Raw genomic sequence first — 21,484 nt, 5'->3', positions numbered from 1 at the left:
CGAGATGGTGGTTGCAACCACCGCAGGGAAGTAAAACCCATTCTTATAACGTTTAGAATCACGCGTAAAGCTAGAATCCTGCCTAACCACCAGCCGAAAAGCCAGCGCTGGATCAATCATATTCGAAAAGCAACGCAGTTAGTTGAGCAACAACGATTGGCGCTCAAAAACTGCCTACTGTTAATTCACATAGGCAGACGATGCTTACCCAGATGGAATCCATGCGTTAGACCCCTCCGATTCCCAATCTTCTCCGCGGCTGACGGGAAGAGGCGGCACACCAGATGGATATACAAACTCCGCGATAGGGGTAGATCTTGATCTGGTGGAGGCGGAGCCCTCTCCGCCTCCCGGGGGTGGTGGTGGGGGCGGGGGAGGCTCGGCGGCGGACGATGCCATAAGGTAGGAGGGCAGGACAGCGTGGCGGCGGAGGGGCGGTGTGTGAGCTCCTCCAGTCTCGGGCGGAGTGGAAAGCTTTGGGTGAGCTCCTCCAGTCAACAGTCAACACAGTTCGAAAGAAACAGTCAATTCAAAACCAACGCGGCTCCCTAGCCGTCACCGGTAACGGTCAAGGCCTCTGACCAGACGGCAACCCTCCCGTCTGAGCGTCTGCGAGGGGTTTCAAACTAAAGGGAGGGGAAAACTGAGGAAAAGTTAAGCTGCTGGGCAAAACTGAGTACAACTAACGAACCAGGGGCACGAAAATAGAAATCCCTACGATGTAAGAACCTAGTAACATACTCTAGAATAAACTTATGTATAAACCGTTGTATTTATCACCCATGTACAATGTAGTAAAGCCCCAAAACAGAAAAGGCCCAACCCATGAAACGAAGCCGAAGAAAAAGGTCGACCGCATAGCGCTGCTGGTCCATGCCGCAAGCACGTGGTATGTAAAAGCATCTCCACGCGTTTGAGGCCCCCGGCCGTAAATCCGGATATAACAAACGCCGGATTAGATGTAAAAAGGGTGTGGGGGGGGCAATATTTTCCCAGACGAACCTCTGACATTCGCCCTTTTCAAAAAATTGTCTTCCCGCTACACAAAAGAATCGCCAAAGTCCGGCGATCGGATCAGCCACATTCCGACAATCGAAACAGAAACTAGAGGATTACAGGCTCATCGGCGGTCCCGTCCTGAGCCTCGTTTGGCGCGGCATCGGGCGGCGAAGCATCGGTGGCTGCCGGTGTCGCATCGGCGGGAGTTGACGTCGAAGTGGAGGACGAAGCAGCCAACGGGGGTCGGAGGATTTCTTGGCGATGGGCGTCGTACTAAGCCCTCGTCTCCTCGTCCATGTTGGCGTCGTTGCCACCGATCAGGAACGACAGGTCGGTGTTCCTCTTCTTCGCCGTGGAGGTTTCCTTGAGGAAGGCAATCCGGACGCCCTGGTTGGCGAGCATCTCCTTCCACCGCACGTCGTGCTTGTCGTCCCTCCCGACGGTGTGCGCCCTCGCGATGGCCCAACACTCGTCGAAGGACGCCTGCAACCTGTCGGCTGGATGGCCCGCCTTCTTCTGCTCTTTCAGCTTCTTCTGGCCGAGCTCGGGGCGGCCCGCCGACGCAACAGGAGCTGGATCGTCTGGGTTGTATTGCTCACCCTTGTTATTGGCGAGATTCTTGCGCACATCCTTCCACTTCTCGCACTCCTCGATGCGGGCGAAGACATTGAGGTACTTGAACATCTGGCCGTCGCTGTCGTCCGCGTACATGGTGAACGCCCGCCGCACCAGCAAAAACATGCCGGCGATTCAAGATTAAACCTCAGCGATGTAGGGTCGATGAAGGAGCCACGACGAGTGAGCATACCTTGGCTTCAAAGTCTTGGCCACTCACTGGCCGTTCTTCGATCTCCTCCTGTATTCCGTGCCACTTGCTGCACGCTGCCTGAATGGTCCCCCATTGGGTGCCCATTGCCTTGTCGTCGTGTATTCTCACCGTCTTGTTGAAGTATGGATTGACGAGTTTGCGCTCGTCGAATGCCACCTTGACCTGCTGCCAATACGTCTCGAAGTTTTGATTCGCGCCGGTGATGCCGTTCATGGAAACGGTCTTCCAAGCTTCGGCGAGGCACTCCTCTTCTTTGCCCGTCCATTTGATCAACGGCTCGGCTGGCGGCGAGTTGTTCTTCCTTTTCTTCTTCCCCTTGGACGGCTCCTCCGTGGGTTCAGGCGCTTCCTCTTCGTCGACGTCCTGGTCGAGGTAGGCATGTTCATCTTCTTCGTCGACGTCTTGGGTACCGTCGTTCTGATCGTCGACGGCGCCCCGACGCGACGGCTTCCGTCGCCCTTGCCTCCTCTTGTGTGAAGAATCCCGGGCTCGACGCGGCGGCCATGGAGCCCGACGTGATCATCTCGTGCATCACAGGCTCATTCAGCGGCAGCATCCCGGGGTTGGAGAAGGAGAGCAGCCAACTTCGCAGGGCAGGCGAGATGCCCTCATACATCGCACCTCGTACGCCGGTGGTGATGGCGTAAACCCCGCCATGCCGGCGGCGTAGGTGTCCTGGAACATGGCTGTGGCCGGCGACGCCGACGAGAAGGTGGAAGGAGATCCGATCGTACCTTGGGTCGGCCATGGCCCGGGAAATTGGCCGCCGCGCGGCTGGGAGAAGTTAATGGAGATCAACCTCGCATGTTCGTCCGCCGCCGCCCTCTTCGCGTTAAACTTCTTCTCCCTCTCCGCCCTGCCGCGAGTTTCGTTCCGCCACCGCTCCACATCCACCGCCCACTGCGCGTTTGTCAAGCCCGACGCCCTCTGTTTTGGCGTCCGCGGCTTCCTCGCCTTCGGCGCGCCATCGCATATGGTCCGAAGAGCTAAGTTCATCAGACATATTATAACATCAAGACCGCTGCATTGCCTATGTGCAATACTACCTTAGTTTCTTAATATAAGACATTTTGGTAGTTTACTTTGAAGTGCTAAAACATCTTGTAATTGAAAATAGAGGAAGTATATACACAGTCTCAGTTCAGAAGTTCACGATAGCATTTTCTTTTTTGGATATTTGAATTGAGGCCATCCAAACAACAAGGCCGGTCACTGTGACATGACATCGGATGAACTAAACAGACGAATTTCAGAATAGCCAAACACTTTGGGACACAATGAACTTCCAGAAATATCGCGAAGTTTTAAAATTCTACAATATTGAAAACAAATATCTTTCCCCAAAATTTGGCCACCTTACGTGTGTTCTTCATTTTGTTGCTCCTAATTCTCGAGATGACGTGCCTCTTTTGCCTTCCTGTTTTTATTGAGAATGGTATCACTCCACTTGGTTAACGCAAGCTTTTCCTCTGTTCTTCAATATCCTGTGTATTTTTTGTGTGAGACCACGTCACCACTGGTTATACCTCTGTCCGATGTACAGTATTTTGTTTGTTTGTTGGTGACCACTGTACAAAGTCCTTTGTTTGTTCCATCAATAATCTGACACCACTGGATACTCCCGCTAGCCACTGTCCATATCGTTTGTTGTTTGTTCGTTAAACAATAGAACTTGCCAATTTGCTACCGCCGCAACATTTTAGTACTCCTACTTCTGCAAACAACAGGCCCGATTTAGTGAAACTCGAACCGTATGATTTTGGAATTGACATATTTTTAATACACCAAGATGGCACAAATAAACATTCTTACTGCAATACTAGTGCTCAAATTTGTGAGTTTAAAGTTTGAACCTGATTTACAAATTCAATTTTGTATAATGAGTTGTCATATTCCAGATATTCTCTATGGATTTTCTTTTCTTTTTTTCCAAGTTTCCAGAAATGTAGAATAATAGACTGGTGAAACTTTTGCAAAAAATAATGATACACCTATACCATATGCTCAAATAAATGTTTATGTGCAATATGACCATATTAGAAAAAAAAGATAATGTATGAGTGGATTGTGGTCAAGTTATATAGCTTGCACATGATATACATTTATCTGTTTTGTGAACGCCATAAATAGACATTTTATGAGCTTTGTGATGCATCTGATAGTAAATTACTCATTACAGTGTAAGTACACAGGGATTAAAAATTAAATTAAATATAAGAAAATGCATAGAGATTTGGAAAAACTATTTCTAAAAAAATACATGTTCCTACTCTGCAGAGCTCGGTGCAACAGTAACATCCGACTTTTAGAGTGTAGAGTAACCCTACCTACCACCCTACACCTATCTGATGCATGTAAAATATATACATGAACTTTGTAGTTTATTGCCATATATTACCACATATTTGCATTCTTATATAATGTTATTTGCATGTTTTATATTGTTTTTGTGGATTTTCTAAACAATTTCTTCTCCTCTAGTTCTAACTCTGTTGGGCAAAAAAACACCTTCCATTATTATTTCGACTTTTCAGGAGCTATGAGACGCGAAAAAAACAGGATCAGGGGTCACGCTTTGGAAATTTCGAGACGAACAAAATGAGCTAAAGTGGGACACCAGGAGGTCAACAGGCTGGGAAAGAGGGCATGTGGAGTGATCTCCCCTCTATGGGCGCGCTACTAGGTTCCTTTTCGCCCTCGTTCGTCCGATTCGCCTCAATCTCACGCTCATGGACTTTGTTTAACCTAAAACCCCCTATATATATGACCCCCCCGGGTTTCGTCGAGGCTACGGTGGCGGAGATCAAAAACACATATACAGAGAGTCAGCAGGCCACCGGCGGTAGCGATCGGAGGGGGGAAACGCTGCCGGAATCGCCTCCGGTGGACTCTACCTCCTCTGGTGTGGTAATCATCAACATCATCAGCACCATATTCATCTACCCCTTTGTAATATCTTGGCAAACATGATGTGTATTGCAATCTATCAATTTCCCATGGTATTTTGTATCTTCATGACTTTGTTTGAGTAGTGACTTGTTCATGACAACTATGAGATAGTTTGTGATGGTTGCATATAAGTATTTGTTATCTTCTATGATAATCTCTTGTACTGATATATGAGTGCACACATATGTTGGGGGATACATGAGGTTGTCACTGTTGCATGACGATATGGGGAGGAACAACTAGAGCTTGACAGAAACCATGTCCCAGTTCTTAGATTCATATTTTATTAATTCATGGTTAATCAATAGGGGGTATAACTATGGGGACCTTTAAACTTACAGCGGTGGTTGAACTTTATGTCTTAATAATTTTCTTATTTTTTCTTAACTGGCCTTGGGATCAATCACTAGTGGTGTATTTGCTCATTTTTATGGCTGCACCAATCTATGACTCCTCTCTAGAAGAAACACTAAAAAGACTATACTAAGCTTCACTAATTGTGACAACCACACAAATGAAATAGCAATTTGCTTGAACAATTACTCCCTTGAATTACTTCATCTTACTCCACTTCACATCACTTTAATTATCTTGCATTAGTTTTACTTCTTGCATTTTATTTCCAGCACTTATAGTTTATAATCAAACCTCTTCACACACACAAACACTCTACAGATCCTAGCTTTGCACAGAAGGCCATATAGGTGAGTTATAGAGCTATATAGAGAATAGATAGTTTACCTTCAGCTCCTCGTGGGTTCGACACTCAAATACTTATCGAATTGTACTACGATGAGTCACTGCACTTGGGGTTATCAAGATACTTTTCTCGTGTCATTGCTGGTGAGCGTAGCTCTAGGCTTCTATTCTTGCTTGCATTGCTAGTTTACTTTCAGTACCTTGCATATAAAATTAAAACCATAAAAATATTAGATAATGAAAGATGCTATGGAGATTTCTCGTGAGTCTCGAAATATATGAAGGATATGCTAGATAACTATGTTAAAAGCTTGTATATTCCCTTGTGTACTATATTTTGAATGCAAGAAATCATGTTGAGAGTGCCAAAGAAGAACAAAAGAAGGAGGATTATCAAAGCATAAGCTTAGGGATGCCCATGTAACCCCAAAAAGATTATGAAAAGGAACAATTGGAGGAAGAATGGAGTAGCTACCAATCTCCAACTCCCAACAATGGTAACACACAAACTCCTATGAACACCCCTTCTTATACTATTGATGATGATCCTCGATGTGATATAAGCTTGTCTAATTTATGGGAGGATCATGATGATGTAAAAGAAATAGATGATACCATAAGCTCATTAGATGATTTGTCTTGATGTGGTGATTCTATTCACAACTATATTGTTGAGTATACTTTTAATGCTTGCAAATATTATAAAAGGGGAAGAGATAAGATCCCTCTTTATGTTTCCATGTTATTTAAAATGCAAGCTACCAGTCATTATGTGCATCAGATACCATTAAGTTGCTGGTATTTATTCATATATAAAATGTCAATGCATAGGAAGAGAGTTAGATCGACTTAAAAGTTAATGGTTTGAAATCTTGTGGTGTGCTTGATACGTCTCCAACGTATCGATAATTTCTTGTGTTCCATGCCACATTATTGATGTTATCTACATGTTTTATGCACACTTTATGTCATATTCGTGCATTTTCTGGAACTAACCTATTAACAAGATGCCGAAGTGCCGAGCTTCTGTTTTCTGCTGTTTTTGGTTTCGAAATCCTAGTAACGAAATATTCTCGAATCGGACGAAATCAACGCCAAAGTTCCTATTTTCATCGGAAGCATCCGAACACCCGGGAAGGACCGGAGGGGGCCACAGGGCCACCAAACCCTAGGCCGGCGCGGCCGAGGGGGCCGCGCCGCCCTATGGTGTGGCCCCCCTGTCAGCCCTCCCTGCGCCGCCTCTTCGCCTATATAAAGCCCCTGGACCAGAAAACCCGATACCAATTGACGAAACCCACGAAACCCGCCAGAGCCGCCGCCATCGCGAAGCCAAGATCCGGGGGACAGGATCTCTGTTCCGGCACGCTGCCGGAGCGGGGAAGTGCCCCCGGAAGGCTTCTCCATCGACACCGCTGCCATCTCCACCGCCATCTTCATCACCGCTGCTGCTCCCATGAGGAGGGAGTAGTTCTCCATCGAGGCTCGGGGCTGTACCGGTAGCTATGTGGTTCATCTCTCTCCTATGTGTTTCAATACAATAATCTCATGAGCTGCCCTACATGATTGAGATTCATATGATGATGCCTGTAATCTAGATGTCATTATGCTAGTCAAGTGAGTTTTACTTATGTGATCTCCGGAGACTCCTCGTCCCACGTGTGTAAAGGTGACAAGTGTGTGCACCGTGTGGGTCTCTTAGGCTAGATTTCACGAATACTTATTCACCGTTGAATGGCATAGTGAGGTGCTTATTTATATCTCTTTATGATTGCAATGTGTTTGTATCACTATTATCCATGTGCTACTCTAGTGATTTGTTATTAAAGTAGTTCTATTCCTCCCGCACGTGTGTAAAGGTGACAGAGTGTGTGCACCGTGTTAGTACTTGGTTTGTGCTATGATCATGATCTCTTGTAGATTATGGAGTTAACTATTGCTATGATAATATTGATGTGATCTATTCCTCCTACATATGCATGAAGGTGACAAGTGTGCATGCTATGCTAGTACTTGGTTTAGTAGCGTTGATCTATCTTACACTAAAGGTTACTTAAACATGAGCATTATTGTGGAGCTTGTTAACTCCGGCATTGAGGGTTCGTGTAATCCTACGCAATGTGTTCATCATCCAACAAAAGTGTAGAGTATGCATTTATCTATTCTGTTATGTGATCAATGTTGAGAGTGTCCACTAGTGAAAGTGTAATCCCTAGGCCTTGTTCCTAAATACTTGCTGAGTTACTACTGCATGCGTTACTACTGCTACATTACTACTGCTTGTTTACTTGTTTTACTCTAGCGTTACTACGCTGCAATACCACCACCATCAACTACACGCCAAGCACTTTTCCGGCACCGTTGCTACTGCTCATACTTATTTATACCACCTGTATTTCACTATCTCTTCGCCGAACTAGTGCACCTATTAGGTGTGTTGGGGACACAAGAGACTTCTTGCTTTGTGGTTGCGGTGGTTGCATGAGAGGGATATCTTTGACCTCTTCCTCCCCGAGTTCGATAAACCTTGGGTATCCACTTAAGGGAAACTTGCTGCCGTTCTACAAACCTCTGCTCTTGGAGGCCCAACACTGTCTACAAGAATAGAAGCTCCCGTAGACATCAAGCACTTTTCTGGCGCCGTTGCCGGGGAGGAAAGGTAAACGGCACACACACACCGGCAACCCCGGCAACTAGCACTTTTCTGGCGCCGTTGCCGGGGAGGAAAGGTAAACGGCACACACACACCGGCAACCCCGGCAACTAGCACTTTTCTGGCGCCGTTGCCGGGGAGGAAAGGTAAAAAGGCTCTCATACTACGGTCTCAGGTAAAGTATTTTTCTGGCGCCGTTGTGTGTGTGCTCAAAGCTATTTCCTTTAGATCCTGCAATTGCAACTTTTTGTTTCTTGTTTACACTAGTTTGGCATAATGGACAACAATGAGCTTCTTATTCTATTTCCTGAATTAAAACATGGATTGTTTGATGCGAAAATTAAAAAACCTATGAAATCTTATTTGCATGCTTGGTAGTAATATTAGTATGAACCATTTGAACACCATTGTTGATAATAATATAGAAAGTTCTAAGCTTGGGGAAGCTGGTTTTCATGATCTTTTTAGTCCCCCAAGCATTGAGGAGAAAATTTTCTTTGATGATACTTTGCCTCCTATTTCTGATGATTATAATGATAGTGGTCTTTTGATGCCACTTACTGCTGAGAGTAAATTTTGTTATGATTATACTATGCTTCCTACACTTGATGAGAATAATAATGATAGCTACTTTGTTGAATTTGCTCCCACTACAACTAATAAAATTGATTATGCTTATGTGGAGAGTAATAATTTTATGCATGAGACTCATGATAAGAATGCTTTATGTGATAGTTATATTGTTGAGTTTGCTCATGATGCTACTGAAAGTTATTATGAGAGAGGAAAATATGGTTGTAGAAGTTTTCATGTTACTAAAACACCTCTCTATGTGCTGAAATTTTTGATGCCACACTTGTTTTATCTTTCTATGCTTGTTACTTTGCTCTTCATGAACTTGTTTATTTACAAGATTCCTTTGCATAGGAAGCATGTTAGGCTTAAATGTGTTTTGAATTTGCCTCTTGATGCTCTCTTTTGCTTCAACTACTATTTCTTGCGAGTGCATCATTAAAACTGCTGAGCCCATCTTAATGGCTATAAAGAAAGAACTTCTTGGGAGATAACCCATGTGTTATTTTGCTACAGTACTTTGTTTTATATTTGTGCCTTGGAAGTTGTTTACTACTGTAGCAACCTCTCCTTATCTTAGTTTTGTGTTTTGTTGTGCCAAGTAAAGTCTTTGATAGTAAAGTAAGTACTAGATTTGGATTACTGCGCAGTTCCAGATTTCTTTGCTGTCACGAATCTGAGTCCACTGCCCTGCAGGAAGCTCAGAAAATTATTCCAATTTACGTGCATGATCCTCAGATATGTACGCAACTTTCATTCAATTTGAGCATTTTCATTTGAGCAAGTCTGGTGGCCTAATAAAATCCATCTTTACGGACTGTTCTGTTTTGACAGATTCTGCCTTTTATTTCGCATTGCCTCTTTTGCTATGTTGGATGAATTTCTTTGATCCATTAATGTCCAGTAGCTTTATGCAATGTCCAGAAGTGTTAAGAATGATTGTGTCACCTCTGAACATGTTAATTTTTATTGTCCACTAACCCTCTAATCAGTTGTTTCGAGTTTGGTGTGGAGGAAGTTTTCAAGGGTCAAGAGAGGAGGATGATATACTATGATCAAGGAGAGTGAAAGCTCTAAGCTTGGGGATGCACCCGGTGGTTCACCCCTGCATATATCAAGAAGACTCAAGCGTCTAAGCTTGGGGATGCCCAAGGCATCCCCTTCTTCATCGACAACATTATCGGGTTCCTCCCACGAAACTATATTTTTATTCCATCACATCTTATGTGCTTTTTCTTGGAGCGTCTGTTTGTTTGCTTTTGTTTTTGTTTTTGTTTGAATAAATTGGATTACATCATGCTTGTGTGGGAGAGAGACACGCTCCGCTGGTTCATATGAACACATGTGTGCTTAGCTCATAATATTCATGGCGAAGTTTCCTCTTCGTTAAATTGTTATATGGTTGGAATTGGAAAATGATACATGTAGTAATTGCTATAAATGTTTTGGGTAATGTGATACTTGGCAATTGTTGTGCTCATGTTTAAGCTCTTGCATCATATGCTTTGCACCCATTAGTGAAGAAATACATAGAGCTTGTTAAAATTTGGTTTGCATATTTGGTTTCTCTAAGGTCTAGATAATTTCTAGTATTGAGTTTGAACAACAAGGAAGACGGTGTAGAGTCTTATAAGATTTTCAATATGTCTTTTATGTGAGTTTTGCTGCACTGGTTCATCCTTGTGTTTGTTTCAAATAAGCCTTGCTAGCCTAAACCTTGTATCGAGAGGGAATACTTCTCATGCATCCAAAATACTTGAGCCAACTACTATGCCATTTGTGTCCACCATACCTACCTACCACATGGTATTTCTCGCCATTCCAAAGTAAATTGCTTGAGTGCTACCTTTAAACAATTCAAAATTTATTACCTCTGATTTGTGTCAATGTTTTATAGCTCATGAGGAAGTATGTGGTGTTTATCTTTCAATCTTGTTGGGCAACTTTCACCAATGGACTAGTGGCTTCATCCGCTTATCCAATAATTTTGCAAAAAGAGCTGGCAATGGGATTCCCGAGTCCCAAATTAACAAACTAAAAATAGACACTCCTCCATGGTATGTGATTGTTGGACGGCACCGAAGGATTCGGTTTGCCATGGCTTGTGTAAGCAAAGGTTGGGAGGAGTGTCATCATAATAAAACTAAAATAAAAAGGTACTCCTTCATGGTATGAGATTGTTGGCGGGCACCCGAGGATTCGGTTAGCCATGGTTTGTGAAAGAAAGGTTGGAAGGAGTGCCATCCAAAAATAAAATAAAATGGGAGCCGCTCTTTGAAGGTTTGTCTGGCAAGGGGGTTAGAGTACCCGCTACCATTCGCTGACAACAACATACACCTCTCAAAACTTTATTTTTATGCTCTCTTAATGTTTTCAAAATCAAAGCTCTAGCACAAATATAGCAATCGATGCTTTTCCTCTATGAGGACCATTCTTTTACTTTCAATGTTGAGTCAGTTCACCTATCTCTCTCCACCTCAAGAAGCAAACATTTGTGTGAACTGTGCATTGATTCTTACATACTTGCTTATTGCATTTGTTATATTGCTCTGCATTGACAACTATCCATGAGATATACATGTTACAAGTTGAAAGCAACCGCTGAAACTTAATCTTCCATTGTGTTGCTTCAATGTCTCTACTATGAATTTATTGCTTTATGAGTTAACTCTTATGCAAGACTTATTGATGCTTGTCTTGAAGTGCTATTCATGAAAAGTCTTTGCTATATGATTCAGTTGTTTACTCATGTCATATACATTGTTTTGATCGCTGCATTCACTACATATGCTTTACAAATAGTATGATCAAGTTTATGATGGCATGTCACTCCGAGAAATTATCTTTGTTATCGTTTTACCTGCTCGGGACGAGCGGAACTAAGCTTGGGGATGCTGATACGTCTCCAACGTATCGATAATTTCTTGTGTTCCATGCCACATTATTGATGTTATCTACATGTTTTATGCACACTTTATGTCATATTCGTGCATTTTCTGGAACTAACCTATTAACAAGATGCCGGAGTGCCAGTTCCTGTTTTATGCTGTTTTTGGTTTCAGAAATCCTAGTAACGAAATATTCTCGGAATCGGACGAAATCAACGCCAAAGTTCCTATTTTCATCGGAAGCATCCAGAACACCCGGGAAGGACCAGAGGGGGGCCACAGGGCCACCAAACCCTAGGCTGGCGCGGCCAGAGGGGGCCGCGCCGCCCTATGGTGTGGCCCCCCTGTCAGCCCTCCTGCGCCGCCTCTTCGCCTATATAAAGCCCCCGGACCAGAAAACCCGATACCAATTGACGAAACCCACGAAAACCTCGCCGGAGCCGCCGCCATCGCGAAGCCAAGATCCGGGGGACAGGATCTCCGTTCCGGCACGCTGCCGGAGCGGGGAAGTGCCCCGGAAGGCTTCTCCATCGACACCGCTGCCATCTCCACCGCCATCTTCATCACCGCTGCTGCTCCCATGAGGAGGGAGTAGTTCTCCATCGAGGCTCGGGGCTGTACCGGTAGCTATGTGGTTCATCTCTCTCCTATGTGTTTCAATACAATAATCTCATGAGCTGCCCTACATGATTGAGATTCATATGATGATGCCTGTAATCTAGATGTCATTATGCTAGTCAAGTGAGTTTTACTTATGTGATCTCCGGAGACTCCTCGTCCCACGTGTGTAAAGGTGACAAGTGTGTGCACCGTGTGGGTCTCTTAGGCTAGATTTCTGCAGAATACTTATTCACTGTTGAATGGCATAGTGAGGTGCTTATTTATATCTCTTTATGATTGCAATGTGTTTGTATCACTATTATCCATGTGCTACTCTAGTGATTTGTTATTAAAGTAGTTCTATTCCTCCTGCACGTGTGTAAAGGTGACGAGTGTGTGCACCGTGTTAGTACTTGGTTTGTGCTATGATCATGATCTCTTGTAGATTATGGAGTTAACTATTGCTATGATAATATTGATGTGATCTATTCCTCCTACATATGCATGAAGGTGACAGTGTGCATGCTATGCTAGTACTTGGTTTAGTAGCGTTGATCTATCTTACACTAAAGGTTACTTAAACATGAGCATTATTGTGGAGCTTGTTAACTCCGGCATTGAGGGTTCGTGTAATCCTACGCAATGTGTTCATCATCCAACAAAAGTGTAGAGTATGCATTTATCTATTACTGTTATGTGATCAATGTTGAGAGTGTCCACTAGTGAAAGTGTAATCCCTAGGCCTTGTTCCTAAATACTGCTGAGTTACTACTGTCGCGTTACTGCCTACATTACTCGTTTGTTTATCGTTTACTGCGTTACTACTGCTGCAATACCACCACCATCAACTACACGCCAAGCACTTTTCTGGCACCGTTGCTCCTGCTCATACTTATTTATACCACCTGTATTTCACTATCTCTTCGCCGAACTAGTGCACCTATTAGGTGTGTTGGGGACACAAGAGACTTCTTGCTTTGTGGTTGCAGGGTTGCATGAGAGGGATATCTTTGACCTCTTCCTCCCTGAGTTCGATAAACCTTGGGTATCCACTTAAGGGAAACTTAGCTGACCATGTTCTACAAACCTCTCGCTCTTGGAGGCCTCAACTTACTTTACTTGTGCTGATACTTGTTTGCTATACCAAAAACATCATAATACAACACAATAGTTACTAGCATTTACTTTACTTATTTCATCATGTTTCCTTTTAATTTTACCACAAAGAACATACCGGTAGGACGTGGGTCTATAGTTGGGAGAAATAATATAGAAGAATTCTTCAACCATGTTAGTACCATTGAAAAATTTGAAGATAGACACTTGGTAGACCTTGCGCCTACTTATGAAATTGCTGCTGCGCATTTAGTTCGCTTGTTGGAAACTAAATTTGTTAATCTTAATCCTATAATCCAACACATGTTTTTCACACTTGGTGATATGGAAGAAGGGGAAAAGAAAGATTTTGTTTTAGAAACCCTTCTTAGAGAATTTGGTGGTCTAGCAAGAGAAGCTAGAAAGGTCTTTGCTAAATTTAATATGCTTGGTTCTCCTACTAATTTTGTTAGTCTCCTTGAAAAGATGGATATGGATAGAATAAGATACACTAATAATATTGATGATGGTGGGGAGATCAAAGCACCAATACCATGTAAGCTCCTAGCTATGAATGATGCACTAGAAAATAACTATGCTTGGCTTGTTCCCGAAAATTTGTTTGATGAGAGTAGCATGCCTAAAACTAATGAAAAGGGAGATGCTAAAACTTATGTATCTAATATACTATGCCTGGTTGAGAAAACTCCACACCCCACTGTAGAAGTACCACCCTTCGATAATACTTGATACACACTTTCTGCGCCTAGCTGAAAGGCGTTAAAGAAAAGCGCTTATGGGAGACAACCCATGTTTTTACCTACAGTACTTTGTTTTTATTTTGTGTCTTGGAAGTTGTTTACTACTGTAGCAACCTCTCCTTATCTTAGTTTTGTGTTTTGTTGTGCCAAGTTAAGCCGTTGATAGAAAAGTAAGTACTAGATTTGGATTACTGCGCAGTTCCAGATTTCTTTGCTGTCACGAATCTGGGTCCACCTCCCTGTAGGTAGCTCAGAAAATTATGCCAATTTACGTGCATGATCCTCAGATATGTACGCAACTTTCATTCAATTTGAGCATTTTCATTTGAGCAAGTCTGGTGCCATTTTAAAATTCGTCAATACGAACTGTTCTGTTTTGACAGATTCTGCCTTTTATTTCGCATTGCCTCTTTCGCTATGTTGGATGAATTTCTTTGATCCATTAATGTCCAGTAGCATTATGCAATGTCCAGAAGTGTTAAGAATGATTGTGTCACCTCTGAATATGTCAATTTATATTGTGCACTAACCCTCTAATGAGTTGTTTCGAGTTTGGTGTGGAGGAAGTTTTCAAGGATCAAGAGAGGAGTATGATGCAACATGATCAAGGAGAGTGAAAGCTCTAAGCTTGGGGATGCACCCGGTGGTTCACCCCTGCATATATCAAGAAGACTCAAGCGTCTAAGCTTGGGGATGCCCAAGGCATCCCCTTCTTCATCGACAACATTATCAGGTTCCTCCCCTGAAACTATATTTTTATTCCATCACATCTTATGTGCTTTTTCTTGGAGCGTCGGTTTGTTTTTGTTTTTTGTTTTGATTGAATAAAATGGATCCTAGCATTCACTTTATGGGAGAGATACACGCTCCGCTGTAGCATATGGACAAGTATGTCCTTGGTTTCTACTCATAGTATTCATGGCGAAGTTTCTCCTTCGTTAAATTGTTATATGGTTGGAATTGGAAAATGATACATGTAGTAATTGCTATAAATGTCTTGGGTAATGTGATACTTGGCAATTGTTGTGCTCATGTTTAAGCTCTTGCATCATATGCTTTGCACCCATTAATGAAGAAATACATAGAGCATGCTAAAATTTGGTTTGCATATTTGGTTTCTCTAAGGTCTAGATAATTTCTAGTATTGAGTTTGAACAACAAGGAAGACGGTGTAGAGTCTTATAATGTTTTCAATATGTCTTTTATGTGAGTTTTGCTGCACCGGTTCATCCTTGTGTTTGTTTCAAATAAGCCTTGCTAGCCTAAACCTTGTATCGAGAGGGAATACTTCTCATGCATCCAAAATACTTGAGCCAACCACTATGCCATTTGTGTCCACCATACCTACCTATACTACATGGTATTTTTCCTCCATTCCAAAGTAAATTGCTTGAGTGCTACCTTTAAAATTCCATCATTCACCTTTGCAATATATAGCTCATGGGACAAATAGCTTAAAAACTATTGTGGTATTGAATATGTAATTATGCACTTTATCTCTTATTAAGTTGCTTGTTGTGCGATAACCATGTTTACTGGGGAACGCCATCAACTCATTGTTGAATTTCATGTGAGTTGCTATGCATGTTCGTCTTGTCTGAAGTAAGGGCGATCTACACTGAGTTGAATGGTTTGAGCATGCATATTGTGAGAGAAGAACATTGGGACGCTAACTAAAGCCATGATCCATGGTGGAAGTTTCAGTTTTGGACAAACATCCTCAAATCTCTAATGAGAAAAGAATTAATTGTTGTCAAATGCTTAAAGCATTAAAAGAGGAGTCCATTATCTGTTGTCTATGTTGTCCCGGTATGGATGTCTAAGTTGAGAATAATCAAAAGCGAGAAATCCAAATGCGAGCTTTCTCCTTAGACCTTTGTACGAGGCGGCATAGAGGTACCCCTTTGTGAAACTTGGTTAAAGCATATGTATTGCGGTGATAATCCGGGTAGTCCAAGCTAATTAGGACAAGGTGCGGGCACTATTGGTACACTATGCATGAGGCTTGCAACTTATAAGATATAATTTACATGATGCATATGCTTTATTACTACCGTTGACAAAATTGTTTCATGTTTTCAAAATCAAAGCTCTAGCACAAATATAGCAATCGATGCTTTTCCTCTATGAGGACCATTCTTTTACTTTCAATGTTGAGTCGGTTCACCTATTTCTATCCACCTCAAGAAGCAAACACTTGTGTGAACTGTGCATTGATTCCTACATACTTGCTTATTGCACTTATTATATTACTCTATGTTGACAATATCCATGAGATATACATGTTACAAGTTGAAAGCAACCGCTGAAACTTAATCTTCTTTTGTGTTGCTTCAATACCTTTACTTTGAATTATTGCTTTATGAGTTAACTCTTATGCAAGACTTATTGATGCTTGTCTTGAAGTGCTATTCATGAAAAGTCTTTGCTTTATGATTCACTTGTTTACTCATGTCATACACATTGTTTTGATCGCTGCATTCACTACATATGCTTTACAAATAGTATGATCAAGATTATGATGGCATGTCACTCCAGAAATTATCCGTGTTATCGTTTTACCCGCTCGGGACGAGCAGAACTAAGCTTGGGGATGCTGATACGTCTCCGACGTATCGATAATTTCTTATGTTCCATGCCACATTATTGATGTTATCTACATGTTTTATGCACACTTTATGTCATATTCGTACATTTTCGGAACTAACCTATTAACAAGATGCCGAAGTGCCGATTCGTTGTTTTACTGCTGTTTTTGGTTTCAGAAATCCTAGTAAGGAAATATTCTCGGAATTGGACGAAATCAAAGCCCGGGGGCCTATTTTTCCACGAAGCTTCCGGAAGTCCGAAGACGAGACGAAGAGGGGCCACGGGGTGGCCAAACCCTAGGGCGGCGCGGCCCCACCCCTGGCCGCGCGGCCTATGGTGTGGGCCCCCGTGCCGCCTCTTGACTTGCCCTTCCGCCTACTTAAAGCCTCCGTGACGAAACCCCCGGTACCGAGAGCCACGATACGGAAAACCTTCCGAGACGCCGTCGCCGCCGATCCCATCTCGGGGGATCCAGGAGATCGCCTCCGGCACCCTGCCGGAGAGGGGAATCATCTCCCGGAGGATTCTACGCCGCCATGGTCGCCTCCGGTGTGATGTGTGAGTAGTCTACCCCTGGACTATGGGTCCATAGCAGTAGCTAGATGGTTGTCTTCTCCCCATTGTGCTATCATTGTCGGATCTTGTGAGCTGCCTAACATGATCAAGATCATCTATCTGTAATTCTATATGTTGCGTTTGTTGGGATCCGATGAATAGAGAATACTTGTTATGTTGATTATCAAAGTTATGCTTATGTGTTGTTTATGATCTTGCATGCTCTCCGTTACTAGTAGATGCTCTGGCCAAGTAGATGCTTGTAACTCCAAGAGGGAGTACTTATGCTCGATAGTGGGTTCATGCCTGCATTGACACCGGGGACAGTGACAGAAAGTTCTAAGGTTGTGTTGTGCTGTTGCCACTAGGGATAAAACATTGGCGCTATGTCTAAGGATGTAGTTGTTGATTACATTACGCACCATACTTAATGCAATTGTCTCGTTGCTTGCAACTTAATACCGGAGGGGTTCGGATGATAACTCGAAGGTGGACTTTTTAGGCATAGATGCGGTTGGATGGCGGTCTATGTACTTTGTCGTAATGCCCAATTAAATCTCACTATACTCATCATGATATGTATGTGCATTGTCATGCTCTCTTTATTTGTCAATTGCCCAACTCGTAATTTGTTCACCCAACATGTCTGTTCGTCTTATGGGAGAGACACCTCTAGTGAACTGTGGACCCCGGTCCAATTCTCTTTACTGAAATACAATCTACTGCAATACTTGTTTTACTTGTTTTCTCTTGCAAACAATCATCTTTCACACAATACAGTTAATCCTTTGTTACGGCAAGCCGGTGAGATTGACAACCTCACTTGTTTCGTTGGGGCAAAGTACTTTGGTTGTGTTGTGCAGGTTCCACGTTGGCGCCGGAATCCCCGGTGTTGCGCCGCACTACATCTCGCCGCCATCAACCTTCAACGTGCTTCTTGACTCCTACTGGTCCGATTAAACCTTGGTTTCTTACTGAGGGAAACTTGCCGCTGTGCGCATCACACCTTCCTCTTGGGGTTCCCAACGGACGCGTGTCGAACGAAAAGACAATACGTCAACCACGCGCATCAAAAGTCTCGGTTTGCACACCCCTAAATCTTATTTTTTGAGCAACATAGAATGATCGCAAAAGGTTTGAGCGTCCTTTATTAGTTTATGTCTAGTTTTCCTTTGAGATAAATAAGATCATCATGAAAAATGCCTTGCATGCTTATTAAAGATCTATTGAACTAAATTATCCTATTATTAAATATCTTAATGAAAATAATTTGCATGCTTATGTGAGAATTGTTAAAAGGGGGGGGGGGGGTATGACACATTTGTTGTATTTATGTGTGCACTTTAACCATATCAAGTACTTGTGCATAGTTTCATCAATACTTGGAGAAGTGATATTAGATGTTTACTATCTTTGTGTTCTCCTAGCTATATTTGATGCAAATGAGATATTATTGAGGAACATTACTTATAATTGATTGAGAGATAGTAGTTTTGAATAAAAGTATATGCATCCCATTATGCTTGTTATTGCGTACTTGGCACATATTAAACGAGGAATAATTATATTCCTATGTGTCTTTAAAATATGAAGGTTGATGTTTGTGCGACAGTCCAGTCTCTGAAATGGTGAACCCCATCGTTGAAGCATATGTAAGTTGGTTGATAGTATCTTTAGTTGACCAACCTGCCTCTTGCTAGACTTTGAACCAATGAACCATTAAAATATAAGAAGAAAAAAAATGCAAACAAATAAAAGAAGAAGAGATTTAACCCAATGAGTCGGCCAGTATGATGACACCAAAGAAAGGTTTAAAGCTAAGAAGTGCCCAAAGGCAAATCAAAAAAATGCCAATATATTCCAAAGGGGCACCCCAGCCACCCATAAGGTGTTAAAGCTAAGAAGCGAACACATATCCCACTTCCACTCTATCATTTGATCAACTAAAGATACTACCTACTTACTTATGTATGAGTCTTCTATGAGTATTTAAATGTTAAAGGACTGGAAGGATATGACACCCTCCCATTATTTGGTTTGCAATGCAAGCATGATGAATTACTAGTCAACAATTGAAGGAATTAAAGGTCTCAAAAACATTGCTCATGATTCAATCAAACACGATGTGAGAATTTTGCTTACTGCTACTATCAATTAATCATGTCCAAGTAGTTTTGCCATATATTATCTCTTTTACACCATGCATAGATAGCAGCACACCAACATAGTGGATATTTAGTAACACTTTGCTATATGTTGATGAAGATATGTATCAAATAACCGCCATGTTAAATTTATTATGCATGCATAGAGCAAAGTTCTTGTCAAATTATTTTTAAAAGTAATGCAATAAACTCCAAAGTCCACATTAGTTTTATCACCTTTATGCTCGAGGACGAGCATAGCTTAAGCTTGGGGGTGTTGATGCATGTAAAATGCATACATGAAATTTGTAGTTTATTGCCACACATTACCACATATTTGCATCTTATATAATGTTATATTTGCATATTTTATATTGTTTTAGATGATTCTCTAAACAATTCCTTCTCCTCTGTTTCTAACTCTGTTCGGCAAAAAAACACATTCTATTAGTATTTTTGACTTTCCAGGAGCTACGAGACTCTAAAAAGGCCGAGGTAAGGGGCCACACTTCGGAAATTTCGAGACAAACAAAATGATCTAAAGTGGGACACAAGGAGGTCAATAGGCTGGGAAATAGGGCATGTGGCATGCCCTCCCCCTATGGGCGCTCCACCATGTTTTTTTCGCCCTCGTCCATCTGATTCACCTCAATCTCGCGCTCACGGACTTTGTTTGACCTAAAAAACCCTATACATACGCCCCCAGGATTTTGTCGAGGCTATAGTGGTGGAGATAAAAAACACATAAACAGAGAGTCAGCAGGCCACCGCCGGCAGCGATCGGAGGTGGGAACGCTGCCGTAATCGCCTCCGGTGGACTCCACCCCCTCCGGTGTAGTAAACATCAACATCATCAACACCATCTTCATCTACCCCTTTGTAATCTCCTGGAAAACATGATGTGTATTTCAAAGTATCAGTTTCCCATGGTATTTGTGTCTCCATGTCTTTGTTTGAGTAGTGACTTATTCATGGCAATTGTGAGATAGTTTGTGATGGTTGCATATAAGTATTTGTTATCTTCTATGATGATCTTTTGTACTAATATATGAGTGCACACTTATGTTGGGGGATGCATGAGGTTGTCACTGTTGCATGATGATATGAGTAGGCACGGCTGGAGCTTGACATAAACCATGTCCGAATTCTTAGATTCATGTTGTATTAATTCATGGTTAATCAATGGGGGATAACTATGGGGACCTTTAAACTTAAAGCGGTGGTTGAAATTTATGTCTTAATAATTCTCTTTTTTGTTCCTGAGATCAATCATTAGTGGGGTATTTGCTCATTTTTATGGCTTCACCAATCTATGGCCCCTATCTAGAAGAAACACTAAAAATACTATACTGAGCTTCACTAATTGTGACAACCACTCAAATGAAGTAGCAATTTTCTTGAACAATTACTCCCTTGAATTACTTCATCTTACTCCACTTCACATCACTTTAGTTATCTTACATTAGTTTTATTTGCATTTTATTTCTAGCACTTATATTTATAGTAAAAAACTCCTTCACACACACAAACACATTATAGATCCTAGGTTTACATAGAAGGCCATATAAGTGGGTTATAGGGCTTTAGAGAATAGATAGTTTACCTTCAGATCCTCATGGGTTCGTCACTTAAATACTTATCGAATTATACTACGATGGTCCCCTGCACTTGGGGGTTATCACTATCTCACATACTATATGTTTTGTAAGGACATCTCCAACGGCCCGATCAAACAGACGCAAAGCGATCATTTGCGTCCGCGTGGACGAAAAATGGGTCTGCACCCCAGCCCAGGGACCTGACGCAAAATGTACGGGCTATTCGCGAGGACCCAACGCGGTCCAAATTTGCTTCACAACCACACGGTGGAGTTGGGGACACAAGGCAAATACTTTGTTTTGTAGGTTTCTTGAAGAGGAACAAGGAAAGGTTATGTGCCAATTACTCAAGAGTTCGATATAAACCCTCGAGTCATCCTTGTGGGGAAAATACACTTGCTACAACACTCTGCACTTGGAGTCCCAACGAGTTGGTACACACGGAGATGTTGCCATCAGTATGCGAGAGGAAAAAGGTACAACCGACTTCTCCATCCCATTAAAGATCTTATGGTTAACGCGTAATGTACGACACTAGAAACACTAGAAGACATT

The sequence above is a fragment of the Lolium rigidum genome, chromosome 6 (genome assembly GCF_022539505.1).
Source record: "Lolium rigidum isolate FL_2022 chromosome 6, APGP_CSIRO_Lrig_0.1, whole genome shotgun sequence".
NCBI lineage: Eukaryota > Viridiplantae > Streptophyta > Magnoliopsida > Poales > Poaceae > Lolium > Lolium rigidum.
The sequence above is the reverse complement of the archived record's forward strand: the minus strand, read 5'-3'. Positions refer to the sequence as shown.